Source organism: Eptatretus burgeri, chromosome 15 (genome assembly GCF_056783735.1).
Source record: "Eptatretus burgeri isolate ZD-2024b chromosome 15, Ebu_testis_v1, whole genome shotgun sequence".
In the NCBI taxonomy this organism is placed as follows: Eukaryota; Metazoa; Chordata; class Myxini; order Myxiniformes; family Myxinidae; genus Eptatretus; species Eptatretus burgeri.
In genome coordinates, this window is record NC_140975.1 from 20,670,751 (window position 1) to 20,686,058 (window position 15,308).

A 15,308-nucleotide genomic window follows, 5' to 3' on the forward strand; every position below is an offset into this window, starting at 1 on the left:
CCCGTTCCCACCCCACTCCAAACGTCGTGCCAACGAAACCCGCCAAGGAGCACGGAGTCGGGGCACAGCCACGCGGCCACATCTGCGGCTCGTCCGCCAACGCGTCACGAGGATGCGGGTAGGACCCACCCGGTCTCGCGGACCTCGCCGCTCCTTCAGGTCCCGCGCACATATTGGCCTACAGGCCCGTCTGCCCCCTTGTCTATGAGGGTGGCTTCTTTCCTTTGCTTTTGAGTAAATGTGTGTTGGCGCCGTCTGTAAAGTGGAACTGTATAAGTGTTGCCGTTTGTGCGCGTAGTTGGTAGTAACCCTGCGTCGTCGTTGCTTTTATTGTTTGAACTGCTACATGTGCATTTTGACTGTTTGGCTGTATATGTGTGCTCTCTGTGTGTCGCGTAATAAATGTGCATTGTGTGAACTGTTTTCCCGTTTCGCTTCGTCTTTTCTTTATTGACCCTCCATCCTGCTTCACGTAAAAGGGTTCGTAGTGGGCTTAATACGCCCGATAATTAATCGGAACCGTCGAGGCCGACGATAACACCGCTCGGTTATCCCGATAGCACGGAACGGACCGCTTAAGCGGTTCGTGTCTGGAGTTGGCCTGCGGCGAGGTACGATCGCCCGGTCGACCATCCGCGCAGGTACTTAGGTAGATCGAATTTGGTGAGCAACCCTATCCTGCGCGGGTGGGCAATTGGCACGGTCGTGGTGGGGTTAAACCCCCACCCGTGACTAGCTCCCGGCGTTGTTCCGAGAGGGTCACGACAAAATTGTAAAATTGTCCGTTCAGGTGGGTGAGGCGGCCACCATTCGAGTCGAGCGGCCGATCGCACGCCGGCGGGCGCGAATTCGCAACAATATGAATGTGGGACCGAGTGGGGCCAATGAATGGGAATGAGGGACCTAATGGTGTTCATGAATGGGAATGTGGGACCTCGTGGTGTTAATGAATGTGAATGAGGAACTCCTCATATTAATTAATGGGAATGATGGACCTTGTGGTGTCAGTGAATGGGAATGAGGGATCTTGTGGTGTTAATGAATGGGAATGAGGGACCTCGTGGTGTAAGTGAATGGGAATGAGGGACCTCGTGGTGTAAGTGAATGGGAATGAGGGACCTCGTGGTGTAAGTGAATGGGAATGAGGGACCTCGTGGTGTAAGTGAATGGGAATGAGGAATCGTGATGGAAGTGAATGGGAATGAGGGATCTTGTGGTGTAAGTGAATGGGAATGAGGGATCTTGTGGTGTAAGTGAATGGGAATGAGGAACCTCGTGGTGTAAGTGAATGGGAATGAGGGACGTCTTGGTGTAAGTGAATGGGAATGAGGGACCTCGTGGTGTAAGTGAATGGGAATGAGGATTCATGATGCAAGTGAATGGGAATGAGGGATCTTGTGGTGTAAGTGAATGGGAATGAGGAACCTCGTGGTGTAAGTGAATGGGAATGAGGGACGTCTTGGTGTAAGTGAATGGGAATGAGGGACCTCGTGGTGTAAGTGAATGGGAATGAGGGACGTCTTGGTGTAAGTGAATGGGAATGAGGGACCTCGTGGTGTAAGTGAATGGGAATGAGGGACGTCTTGGTGTAAGTGAATGGGAATGATTGATGTCCTGATGTTAATGAATAGAATGTTGTGGTGTTTATCTCGCGGTGGGAGGGGTGCTTAGTCACGTCAGCGAATGAAAATGAGCAATCTTTACATATTAGTGAATGATAATGAGAGACCTTGTTGTGTTAGCAAATGTAAATCAGGAATATCTATTTGCTGGGACCTGGGGAAATTCATAGGTCACACCTGACAATGCTCCCAGCACTGCCGTCACAATTTAAATTTCCCTGCTCAGCAAAAGGAGACTTCTTTGGTTTGTAACAAATTAAGGGACTGGACCGCACTCGGTAAGCACACACCTCCGCCACCACCAGGCTGAACAGGTAACGTTTTGTATCCCACTGATAGGCCGGATCTGGATCTATATACCGATCTATGTTGTCACACACCCAACCTGTCCAACAATTTCCGTCCGAATAGACTGCAAAGAGGGCAACGGTAAACCACCCAGTGTAACCTTTTCCCAAACCGCTTGTGCAGCACCGGTTCCCTGCCATGGGTAATGGCACATTGATGATGCAACACTATTTACGGAGCATCAACACAACGAAGATGACGGTGAGGGTTGTGTCTGGCGAGGGATCGGCGAATAAAATCACAACGGACGTTTGACTCGTATTTGGAAGAGGAAGCATTAAGGAGGCCGTCCAATCTGCTTGAACCCACTTTTGCATGCGAGAAGCTTACTGTCGTGTTGTCTTCCAAACAGATTGCCTTTGTGTGTCGACACTTTGTGGCCGCATCCCAAGCGTTCCCATCTTCCCAAAATGGGGCCAATCGACCAGTGAAGGTTTTTAACTCAGTGATGAGGAACCACAAGAGCAAAGGTGTCGAGGGTCTCCGGCATCGCGTCGTTAACGGGAAACAGACGGACCGGTGAACGAGTGAACGAGCTCCTATACCTGCTTACACCGGACAACCACTCGATCGAGCGACAAAATGCGGAATGGACATCATGCCGTCGATCCCGGACATTAAAGACCTTTCGGGAGTAAAATTGATCGAGGCGTGGCAGTCCTAGTATACACACGAAGCGGTACACCAGTCCAACTCACTGCGGGGCTGAACGCGTCATCGAGTAGAGGGGGGGGGGGAGACCAATTGGTCGCTTATCGAGCCAAACGATTGTGCAAGATTGCACGAACGGGGCCGGTTATAAAGCTGGGTTTGAGCCCCGCGATGAGCATAGCGCACACGCGCATCATAATGCGTAAAGAGCGCGTCCGGTCCATGAGCACCCGGCTCGGAGTGGCCCCTCCCTCGGCTCGGATGATCATGCCACCTCCCCCGTCTCCTCCCTACACTTGTGAGCACCATCTCGCCTTCGCACGCGATCGGCGCGGAGCGTTGGCCCTCCTCTTGCTCGCGCTTCCTCCCTCGCGGTCCGATGAGCTTCCGACTGAACCCCGCGCGCCCATCATGGCGGACAGTGAGTACCCACGTCCGGATCACCTGGCGCGGACCGGTGAAGCCGCCGCTCCCGCGTCTCCTGCCCATGTTTAGGTTAAAAAAAAAAGACATCTTATATATATATATATATATATATTTTTTTTTTTGCTGCAATAATCACGTGAACACGATCCGCCTGATTGTGATTATTGATGTGTTTCCCTTGACGCCCCCAATCGTCCGAAGTTTGTTTTTTTGATTTAAAGTCACAGCGCTTCGCGGCTCCGTCTCTCGGACCCGGAACGAATTGTTTCCACTGCACTTCCGCTCGAATGTCACCGGCACGCGGTTTGCTCAAACGTTGTTTGGTCGTGGCAGCGTGGACGTGCGGGCTCGTTCAAAAAGTTCCCGGACCGAGGCACCCGCAGGCCGAGAAACGCCGATGTTTTATTTCTCAATGTACGTTGAAGTGTATGTTCAATAAATTTGGGGGATTTTAATTTTCTTTAGGAGTCACGTACAGTATGTACACGAAGATGTCGCGATTTTTAAAAGGGAAAAGTTGGCTTTTCGTAGTTCTGGGAACTTTTTGAACACCCCACGTGTCCGCTGATTGAGTCGTACTTGTTGCTATGAAACGTTTCTTCGGGATTATTTCGGTCCTGATGGTGTTGATTGCATGTGGCCAAATCACTATCATGGATCCACCGGTGTGTGTTCCGTGGAACACAAGTTTCTTCGTTGAAACTTGGGAGGGAATCATATAATCTTCAATAAGTTGGGGTAGAGGGGGAATCCAGCCCCACAGCCACAGGACATGAGGACATCCCTGTGGTTTCAACCGAAATTAATATCTGACCCACACATTGTCACACACCACATTTTTCCAAGTTGCTTGTGGAGGGAGAGCTGGTCCCGCTTATTTTCCATACACGTATGATGTGGTTGTATTTTTTTTCTTCTAAAATATAATCTAAAACATATTCCTGTCGAATGTCATCCTTTATGAAAATATTTTGCATTCATGTTGTCAACTTCATCATTCATTACATGTTTGTCAACTCAAACTTCATCATTTAATCAGTGACGAGATAGTGCAGACGTAGCATCATAATCCATTTTCTAATCTTTCTTGGTCTGGGTTTTGATTCCAGACCCAACTTTAAACTGTCACATTGTATTAGGTTAGGGTGCAATTGGCAGATCAACATGCGATTATGAGTTGTGAATCTGGTTTTCCAGTATCATGATGAAGGTGTTCAGATGGGAACACAAAATGGTATCTCCCACATATTTGAAGATTTTGCAATTTGTTCTTATATTAATTGATATGTGGTATTCCAACTTGATCACTGAATTAAGAATTGTGCACTTCATGTAAAATAAACAATGTATCGTTGCATGTACAGCCCCCAACAACAACCGCAAGTGACTAAAGGAGGGAATGGTAAATGCAAGAATTTAATCCCAGGAATATCCAAACTACAAGGCCAAATTCAGAAAGTGCTTCCTGAGCAGTTTTGACACCTCGAGTCTGAACGGATTTCACACGATGAGCCAAACAAAGAGATTACCCAAATTCATTTATTTCCCTCCAGGAGTTGTAAATTAACCGAATCATCATTACGGAAAAAGGGCATGAATAGATATATGGGCAGCCTGAAGGCAGAGGCGGTGTTGGTCATTTGAGGACCCCATGGAAAAACGCAATAATAGCCTCGTGCCCCCCCCCCCCTCCGTGAGCCCTGCCAATCTGTCATCAGATTAAAATATGTGTTTTGGCATCTGTCTGTCTGATGTCGATGGATTCGGTCTTTACTTATGCAATCTCAATTAAACTTGCAAAGGGGATGATGGGTCATATGGCAAAGGTTTCAGCAATTTAATTTGTCCCCCTCCCCCACAGCCTCCACTTCTCACCAGGAGTGCCGAAGGTGGGGCTATGCTAAAACTTTGTAAATGTGTACCGTGTAGTGCCGCGTCCGGTGGTGGTTGAAGAAGGTATTACGAGTGACATTTCAGAATCCTTAATTTGTATCACGAGTAAGAGGACTTTGTGTTATTTTCACACTTGCTTAGCCGATTTTGCTTTCGACTCGATTGCAAAAAAAATGTGGAGGAATTCCCATGTTTTATTGCCCCCCCCCCCCACCCTCGTATATCGTTCCACCTTATCGAAGTATTTTTCCAAGGCCACTTCAATTGACAAAAGTAATAACAAGAATAATGACAATAGCATAATAATAATATTAACATTACAGTTTTGTAAAATAACTAATAATCTATCTATAATTCCATCAATGTGTGTGTGTGTGTGTGTGTGTGTGTGTGTGTGTGTGTGTGTGTCTGTCTCTGTCTCTGTGACCGCTGTTTCTCGACAACCACTGGTCCGATCTAATTGAAACTTGCCAGGTATATTGCTGGGGCCCTGTGGGTGTGCCTTTTCAAGGTTTGATATTAATCGGACAAGTGCTTCCCAAGTTATGGCCATTTATTTACCAACCAATGAAAGGACACGTTGCTGCGTAGGCGTGGCTGCGTAGGCCGGAGCGCGGCCGGCCGACGATGACGTCACGGGCCGTGCCGGTTACGATGGGAATCGGTGCCTTAGTTACCGTGCTGTAGGAGTGGCAATGGTCAATGGCAAGCAAAGACAGGGAGGTAAACTTTATTTTAATTTTGATTTTAATTAACTCTGTGTGTGTAAGTATCACAGCAGTTGTTACTTCAATGCAAGCGATAATTCGTGGAATGCATGTAAACATTCCATATGGGCACGCACCACTTCCAGATAGTGATGACTTAATGTATTCTAATAATTTCTCGATTTCTTATGCGCATTTATAGATAAACACAACCGGGCATAGTGGCGTGCACCTGTAATCCGGCGACTCGGAGGCTTGGGTTGGAGGATCGCTTGAGGACAGGTATCTGCGCTGGGCCGCTCTATGAGAGGGTGTAGGGCAGCCCGGAATCATGGCGAAACCCAATCCTTATCCATGTGTCGTAAAAGGCGACCAGGGTTGCGTCAGGAAGGGCATCCGGCGTAAAACCTGTGCCAAATCCGTATGCGGATCATAACGGATGATCCGCTGTGGCGACCCCTAATGGGAGCAGCCGAAAGACGAACAACATTTATAGATAAACACAATGCCCCAATCCAGTCGTCATTTACGAGAGCGAAGGAACAGCCTGTGTGGTTGTTTGAAAGTTTTGTTTTTTTTGGGGGGGGGGTGCACGTACAGGCATGCATGCACGGGCACGCGAGAGCGAAGGAACGGCCTGTGTGGTTGTTGTTTCTGGCTCGCGGTGTGAAAATTTTTTTCACGTACGGCCACGCACGCATGGGCACGCATGTACGGGCACGTACTAGTATTAATAAAAATAATAGTACAATTCCACTCCATTCATTGGGACCATACTCTGTGCAGAGCGTTAGTGCTGCCTAAGCAGTCTCCTTGGCTATTGGGAACAATCCTGGACATGTCACCACTCCAACACAGAATACCAGCATGCTGGTACTTATTTTGCCAACCTCATAAGGATGATGGGCAGAGTCAACCCTACCTGGGATTAATTCAACAGCTAAGCAGGATTTGAACTGAGGATCCTTGGATCCTAAGCCACCAACCTAACCATTAAGCCAACACCAGGAATAATAGTACAATAATTGACTATTATAAAAGGGATAATAACATGATACAATAATTGACTATTATAAAAGGGATAATAACTCCCGTAAGTGAATTTCTCATTCAATGCAATTAGAATAACGGTTTTATCCCCTAATCTCACTGCCAGTTGAAAATACAAACTCACACAAAAAGCTGATCCAGGGGAGTGTTCCATTACCAATCAGCTTACTATCACTTGCCGAGCCAGTCGTTCCTTATCAACCTTTTCGTTGGAGTGTGAAGGTTAAACCATTTGGCGTGCGCTCCACAAGCTGATTGGTAATCGAACACACCCCAGCACTTGTTAAAGAAAGAAAGCACTTGAAGAAAGGTAATTTCAGGTGCTTTTCAACCCTTTCCCTCTATTGTTGCTTTTCCAGCTTTTCAGCACTGCTCGGGTCGTTTCGTTTCATCCCTGGGACAGGTGCTTTGATTTTAAGAACCGCAATGTTCCGCCACCATGCGCATGGGTTAGTCCAGTGGTTCCCTACCTTTTTCCATATATGGACCACGTTGAACCACTTACCCCCTTTTTTCACAACATTTGAAAACTAAAAAAAACCTGAAAAAACAGAAAGTAATTGAGCTAAACCAGCAATGTCTCTGGATTCAAGTTGAATGGTGAATCTCTTTCCTCAAAGATGTTGAAAAAGTTGCTCTTCTATATCGAGTGACATGTCTTGAATGTGATGACAAACTGTATTGTTTGAGATTGGAATGGAGGCAAGTTATTATTATTAATATTATTTTTACAGCTTTGGAGTCAAATAAACACTCACACACATCCCTCACATGGCATCGCAAGATGTTCCCCAACTGTGGTGGGGGGTTTGGACTTTGCAATCCTCAGCGAAATTAGGAAAGATGCTTTCAAACCATTATCAAGTACAGTTGTCATTCTACGCATTGTAAACTCCTGATGGAAAAGTTCCTGTTTCTTTTGTTGAAAAAGCTCAATGTGGCTTCTTTTCACATTCCGGATGCTTTGTAGATTGATGGCGGTACAATTTCGCGAGTTTAAGCGCTTTGTTTGACAATACCTCCTGACAAACAACGCACTGTGGCTTTGGTTCATCCTCGGATCCAATAAATGCAAATGCCAAGGTTAAATATTCTGGATTATATTTCTGACGTGGAGGCTTTCTTTCCTTTTAAAAGTACTAAAATTGCATATATATATATATATATATATATATATATATATATATATATATATATATATATATATATATATATCCTAAAGGAGGTTTTAATTGTTAATTCTGATTTGACAATGTTTTCTCACAATACTCGTTCTGTAAAATGTAAAAAATAAAAAATACTCTTAGGGAACGCCCATAAAAATTCTGCCGAAATCTACTGAACGACGCGTAACCCACATGACGTCATCTCAAGAACAAAGGCTGCACGCAAATTACTCGGGTTGGTGGTCTCCGTGATTGTATTGGCTTCCTGTGTGTTTCCACATTCGATTGGTCGACTCAAACGCTTCGTTCATTTCTGCTTTAAAAATCAAACATTTGGTTTTGAATAATGGATGACATGGACTTTGATTTGTCTGGTGGCGACAGTGAGTGTGAGAAAAATGAAGGATTTTGGTCTGAATGAAGTGGAGAATTGTCGGATAACGTAGTCGCGGGAGGTGAAATTCAGGCAGCTGGAAATGGAATACGGCCTTACCAATTCGAGCCTGAAACAGGACAAGCAGAGGCAACTGGTGATGAAATTCCCGGAGTTCATGATGATCGGGAGGACATCGAAGGAAGACTTGGCAATAACAACTGGTTAGACTAAATCCTATTCGTAATTCAATAATGTAAATTCTACTTGCATACTGCTTGATATCAGAACTATTTTAGTGATGTGACCAGCGCAGCGCAGCAGACATGTTGCTCCGCGGCGAATGAATCGCAATCAAGGCCAGCGCATGTCATCGGTCGTGTCTCTCCGCGCATAAAACGAAGAAATCTCGCTGTCCGGATACGATGAAAACTTGTGTGCAGAACACACCTTGTGACACAATTGTCTCGAGTAGTCCGATAAATCTGACGTTCTGTTGCATTTTTATTTATTTTATTCCTACTGTCGCCATGTAGCGCCAGTAGAAAACAATGAAGAAAAGAGAATAATAAAAGAAAGCTACAGCACGTCAGATTTATCGGACTAGTCGGACGGACGACGGATTTATCGGACTAGTCTAGAAATCTAGAGTTGACAAGTAACTTGTATTAGCATGCACACAATGTATAAGTCAATGCGTAAGAGTCCCAAGGCTATGAGGCCGTGTAATGGGACAGATAAATTTGTCTTTCATAGTTGTGCCAACATATTTTTCCCTGTTCATTTATTGCAGCATTTTGGCTAAATGTTAATGAATAGCAAGCCAATGGAAGCAGTACCTTCACTTTAGAATAAACCCATGTATGTCGAGTGCAGCCATACCTGGCTTGCATGTATGTGGAATCGTACCTGTCCCAGCAGGCTGGTTTCAACGAACAATTCAATAAGCTGCAAAATGTGGGTGCAAGTTTTTCACATTGTTTTATTCTATAATTATCTCCTTGCGCCTTGAAATGATGCAATATTAATCTTTAGTATTTTACTTGTATGTCCCTGTAAGTTTTTTTTTAATGGAAACGTTCAACAGTCACATTTAATATTTTGTGGACATGGTACAGCCCTTTATTGTGCATACATGTATTGGATTTGTACATGACTACGACAAGGTAGTAAAGGGATAAATAATTGCCTTGTGATTGTTGTGCATACACGGCTCAGAAGCAGAATTTCTTGTCTCTGTGTGTGAGGAAACTTCCGCGAAACATTCACAGGAATTAAGACGATCAGTGAGATAGCAAACAAATGTGCACAATGCATATGTACGTACTTTATACGATGCGCGACGTCTAATCAATCGACTCTGAGCGAGTCGCGTTCTGGAGATGACTTCAACGGTCACGTGACCTGCGGTTCGGCTGAACCCCACTTTTTTAGGGGCGAAGCATAGCAAGTTGTGAAAAGCACTACAAATGTTTGAAATATTGGTCTAATTATCCCATTGTTGATTTTAAAAAAGAAACATGGGTGATTTCTTCACTAGGAAGGTCAAGTTAATATATAAATAACCAGAAAGTTTTGAGTGTCATGGGACCTTTAAGGTGGCTGATGAGATTCTTCGATTCCAGTCGTAGGCCCAGGCTGGTCCCCGCTACCACTCGCTCGTATAAGAAATCTCTCCATTCTGCAATGCACTGTGTGTGTTCACTGCTCACCAAGTCGAACCAGTCGTGGTATTATTTTTAAAAATACACTCTGGAAATATGAAGACAAGTTTGGTGGGATGCAGCACGAAAGTGGAAACATGATTGCACAGTGTACAGGATGTGATGTAACATTGTGGCAGACTATGATATACGTCATTGTTGAACATGAATGGAAAGTTAATATTCCTATCCATTTCAGTTAAAACAGCTGCTTTGAATGCTCCGCTTAGAATTTCATCAAAAGCGAGCAAATGTAGAAGAGTACAGGAAAGAACATATGTATAAATAGATGATGGAAGTCGAGGAGGTGAATTGAACGACCTGCGTTTATTGAGTAAACATGCACAACCTGAAAGATAACTTTTTTGGTAGGGGGGAGTAACTTATGGACCACCTGCTGTTTACTCGTGGACCACTGGACCATAGGTTGGGAACCAATGGGTTAGCCCATTTACCAATGGGGGTGTTTTGTGATCGTACAATAAATTGTCGCGTGGATTTCTTCAACAATATCGATATGTATTAACATTAGGAATTATACAATTTTATTGTGATTATTGTTGCATTTGTGTACATTAAACGTAGTTATTACTTCACTTGCTTTCTCTACTAATAATAACATCACCTAATTTTTAATAGTTATGTCAACAGCATCAGGGAAAACTTTTTCAATCAATTAATTTCCTTCCTTAACATGGATTGATGGAGCATTCCCTTTGTGCTGTGTTTTTCACCACTCACAAGTTGATATGTTTGTCAGCAAGGTGAGATCCCACTCTCGGGGGGCCCCTTGTTATCTCGGGGTCCCATGCAATTGCATAGGTTGCACATCCCCTAATGGCGTCTCTGCCTTTAGGAATATGTGCAATTTGATAAACACATGAGATACATGGCACAGAAAACCGACGATGAAAGACAATAAATAATCTTGCTTTATTAATTTGAATGCAGCCTGTAGCTGCTTTGTTGCATCATTGCTGGGAGCATGGCTGTGCCACTGATGCGGTGCCTCCTGTTTCTAGTAAGCTGGTACTGTACTCATTTTACCGACCTCAAAAGGATGACAGGCTGGGTCAACGCACCTGGTATTATTTAACGGAAAGGCAGGGGCTCAAACTCAGACCCTAAATTCTGAAGCCAGCCACCTTAACCGTTAAACCAACACGAGGCAGAATTATAATCTTACTATCATGCAGCTATCACATATGTATCAGAAACTCCTACATGTCCATTAATTACTTACGATTGGAACATACTTTTAGACCCTTTAAACTGCTGAGACCCCTTGATCCTTTAGACCCTTTAGACCCCTTAAACTCCATCGATCATTTAGACCCCTTGTGATCTGTTAAACCCCGATAGACCAAAAACACTCTTAGAACCCCTTAGGATCCATTAGACCAGTGTTTCTCAACCTTTTTTGTCCCACACCCACTTTGATTTTCAAAAAAATCGTGCGCCCCACCATGATTGGAGACACTACAGTATATACTACATATAAGGAATTCCCCTTGACGAAAAGCGAGTCATAGTGACGTAACAGCATTGAATTGATCAAGGGCACGCCTTACCGGCGGATTGACTATAACAAGGGCGCGGTGAAGCAGTTTTTAGTTATGACGCTATGAGGCATCAGTCGCAGCTTCAAACTTTTGAAAATTTGAAAGTGCAAAGCAATGAAAGTGATCATGTATTGATTCATTAATTATGAATCCTCATGCCCCCACCAACATATTGCCACGCCCCACCTTGAGAAACACTGCCTTAGACCTGCACACCCTTTAGACCTATTTGATCCATTTAGAAATTTTAGACCCTTTAAACCCATTAGACCCTTTCAAACCCTTAGACACCTTCAGGCTCCTTAGACCCTTTAGAGTTTAGATCATTATACCCCTGTAGACCCTATCGACATATAGACCCTGTTAGACCATCTAGATTTAATAGAATGCAGCTATCCCAGATGTATGTATGTATGTATGTATGTATGTATGTAGCCGAAATAGCGCCCCATGGTGGTGTTTGTGCTTGCCCAGAAGTAGATGGGAAACTGAAGTTAGAATTGAATTGTAAATATAAATGTGCACACTTGTATACATAGTCGAGGCTTGTAGAAGAGTGAGTATAGTGAACGGATCAGGACGTAACAGCCAAAAACAGGACACAAAACACGCATGCATGGGGTAGACAAGTTGGACATGGAAGGAAATTTCAAGGAGAGAAAATTGGAAATTTGGGAGGAGGAGGAATTTGGGTAGAGTTAACGAGGGTAGAAAAGATCATGGTTTAGGATTGAGGACAATCTGAGATGGTGGTGAACAGCTGTTGACGACCTGGAGGGAAGAATGAGATTGACGAAGATGTGTAAGTTGATTCCACAGGTGGGAAAAAAAGAAGAACAAATGAGTGGATGTGAACAGTGATACTGGATTGAGGTAGTCTTACTAGAAGGGGGTTGATGGTGGACCATTTTAGCCCTGCAGAAAGCTGAGGGAGTGGGGGGTTGGGGGGGGGGACAAAGCACAGAAAGAGCAGAGGGTAAAAGACCAGAAAGGAGGCGGAAGAAGACAAAGAGACCACCGGCCTGTCTGTGATGGCTAAGTGATAGACCCATAGACCCATAGACTAAGCTTCAGCGTGGAAGATTCCAATGATCTTGAAGGTCTTGATCTCCATGGCGTCAAGTTGAGCAGGTCGTGAGGCAGTGAAGCCAGCCCAGAGAGGAGAGCAGTACACCACCATGCTGTGGATGAAGGCCTTGTACTGTATGTGGATAGGAGTTCAATTGTGCCAAAGAAGGACTTTGCACGGCGGAGGATGCCCAGTCGGCGACTGGCTTTTGGAGGCTAACTTAGAAATGTGGTTTACCCAAGAAAGACCGTGGGTGATAGTGAGACCCAGGAGTTTGAATGACTGAACTTCCTCAAGAGGATTGTTAAGAAAGTGGATAGGAGGGTGGCCAGGCGGTCCTTTTGGAGAGAGATGATGAGAGTAAGATTTGTCAGGATTGAAAGACAAATTCCAAGTGTTTGACAAGCTTGTGATTTTGTCAAGGTCTGAAAAGAGGGAAGCGGCTGCAGCCTGCTTGTCTGTAGGATGAGGGATTGGTGGAGTCATCACCAAATAGATAAAGAGGATTTTCTAGAGAGTCAAAGAGATTATTGACCCTTCCATGCCATCTTAAAGAAGAGCGTGGTCGGAGTTGGACCCATGGGAACCAGCGAAGGAAGGGACGACAATCCTGTAGTCCTGGTGCACAGCAACATGCAGGGAGCAAGTGTTGGTATCATTGGCGATTTGGGAAGAATGCATACAATGCTTTCAGCCTTGCAACTTCACAAGCTGCCCTGTTTCCCAGTCAGGAAGCGCCACAGTCAGCGATTATCAGTGACAAGTCAATCTGGCGACCATCAACCAAGTCGCTTATTTTTCATCAGTGACAGGAACACCGGACCACTGGCACCAAATTTTTAGGTGACACTGGAACTGAGGTCAGCGTTTTACCCCCAGTGGTTATGGACAAACGTAAACCATCTGCATTTACTCTCCAAGCTGCTGTCAACAAATCCACCATTTCCACATACGGTGAACGATTGATTGATAACTCTCAATCTTGGCCTGAGGCTTGTTTACCGATGGATATTTATCATTGCTGACTTACTCATCCCTATCATCGGAGCCAATTTCTTGAAGCATTTTGGATTGTTGGTGGATGTCAAAAACCAAAGGCTCTTCAACTCTACCACAAATCTTTGTGTCAAAGGTATCACCGCACACGTGCCTCCTGTCAGTCCAATGTTTGTCAAGTCCAACCGCATGGCCAGTTATGATGCCATGCTTCAACAGTAACCAGACATAACTCTGCCAACCTGCAGTAAAGTGGCGGTCAAAAACTCCACCACTCACCACATTGACACACATGGCCCTCTGGTCGCGGCTCGCCGACGTCGACTAGTTCCGACGTCGACTAGTTGTTATGCAATTGCTAAAGCTGAGTTTCACTGTCTTGAGCTGGGTATCATTTTGACCTTCAAGCAGCAACTGGTCCTCACCTTTACCTATGGTCCAGAAGAAGATGTCTGGTGATTTGACACCCTGTGGTGACTACCACACACTGAAATGGAACACAGTACCAAACTGTTACCCTGTACCACAACTGCAGGATTTGGGGTGCCCTCATTACAGTTTTTGTGGCCCTTGATTGACGAGCATGTGATTCATCCACTGTCTGACAAGGTCAAAGCGATCTAGGATTACTTGCAGCCAACAGTGCCAAGCTACAGGAGTTTATGGGCATGGTGAATTTCTGCAGGAGATTCATCCCAAACTGTGCAGACACCCTTCATCCTCTAACTGACCTCCTCACATGACATGGGAAGGAGCCAAAAAGACTTCTGGTTTGTTCCAACGAATGTGTCGCTGCTTTACTGCAGTTAAATCTTCGCTAGCAGAGGCCACAATGCTTGTCCATCCCAAGTCAGACGCACCACTATGTATCATGGTGGACACGTCAGATGTGGCAGCTGGTGGAGTATTCCAACAGCATGTGGAAGGGAAGTGGGAGTCTATTTCCTTCTTTTTCAAAAGGTTGCAGCCAGAGACAAGGTACAGCTCCTTTAGTCACGTGCTTGAAGGTGGGCAGTTTTGTGTTTACACTGAACATATGCCGTTACTACATGCTTTTCAGGCAAAACCTGATCGCTGTTCCCCAAGAGAAGTCTGATACCTTGACTACATTTCTCAATTTACCACTGATATACGTCATGTAAGTGGTAAGGAGAATACTGCGGCTGATGCTCCTTACGGCTCAATATCAATGCTGTCAACACAACAACCTCCATCAATTTCAACAGGCTTTCCAAGGCGCAGCAGGGGATGATGAACTTCAGCATCTCAGAGCCAGCTCCACATCATTCAAGTTCAGTGAAGTACCTCTCCCTATTTCTGAAGGAACTATTGTTTGTGACCTATCCACTAGTACTTCTCATCCATTTGTTCCTGCTGAATTCAGATGGGCCGTATTTGATGCTTAGTGCAATCTAGCTCATCCTGGTATCAGAGCATCACAGCACCTAGTGACTCAACGTTTTGTCTGGTGGGGAATGAACTGCAGTGTGAGAAACTCATCCTGAGCCTGTTTACGGTGTCAACGAGCGATAATACATCGTCACACGGAAACACCATTAGGTACCTTCGCATCTTCTGATGCCCGTTTTGATCATGGTTTTTTTTTTTTCCAGCACTTCCAGCAATCATATTCCAGCACTCTGGATCACGGATCACGGATCATTGATTTTGCCGAACCTCCTCCACCATCTGGTGGTAACACATATCTACTAACGTGCATTGACCATTCCATTAGGAGGCCA

The 15,308-nt window shown here is 45.0% G+C and overlaps 1 protein-coding gene across 1 annotated transcript in view; it reads left to right on the plus strand.

Moving 5' to 3' along the window:
- Positions 1 to 2,882: 2,882 nt before the first annotated feature.
- The window catches only part of LOC147011697 (synaptotagmin-14-like), a 248,794-nt gene continuing 236,368 nt past the window's right edge, over positions 2,883 to 15,308 (plus strand). The window contains exon 1 of the mRNA XM_085856244.1: positions 2,883 to 3,042. The gene's annotated coding sequence lies outside the window, so the exon portion shown is untranslated. The remainder of the gene's footprint in view (positions 3,043 to 15,308) is intronic.